This window comes from Cynara cardunculus (genome assembly GCF_001531365.2).
Source record: "Cynara cardunculus var. scolymus isolate 2C chromosome LG 7, CcrdV1, whole genome shotgun sequence".
In the NCBI taxonomy this organism is placed as follows: domain Eukaryota; kingdom Viridiplantae; phylum Streptophyta; class Magnoliopsida; order Asterales; family Asteraceae; genus Cynara; species Cynara cardunculus.
Genome location: NC_037534.1, coordinates 4,308,855 through 4,309,434, shown reverse-complemented (window position 1 = coordinate 4,309,434; position 580 = coordinate 4,308,855).

Sequence of the window (580 nt, the reverse complement as noted above, 5' to 3'; positions counted from 1 at the left end):
CTATATATATATATATATATATATATATATATATATATATATATATATATATATATGCAAATTGAGAAAAATAGTTGAACAAGATATAATTAAGTTGTACCAAATGATTGGTGATAAAAAAGGAATGCGTATAGAAAACATCTTCAAAGTTAGAAGAACATTTTGATGTACCAAAATATCAACTCGACCAAGCCAAGTAACCCTACCAACCCATACAGTTTCTGTTAGGTTGGATTGCACTTTGGTTTGGTTTGGGTCGAGTTGAGATTTTTCAAACTACAAATATTAGGTTAGGTTGTTCAAATTCATTTAACCCGATCAACCCAACTCATGAACACCTCTAGTACTGGTTGGTTCGAACGTGTTTGAAACCAAATCCTTTAGTTCAACAACGTGCTTGAAATGAGAAGCTAATGATTTTGGTCAATACAAAGCATACATGTTAATGATATATTATATTTGATAATTTGGTTTTTATGTCATCTATTCTATAGTTACAATATGTTACTGGTTAGAATGGGTATAAAATATGATTTATCGAATGTTCGTTAAAATAATAGAGAAAAAAATCCATCGTTAC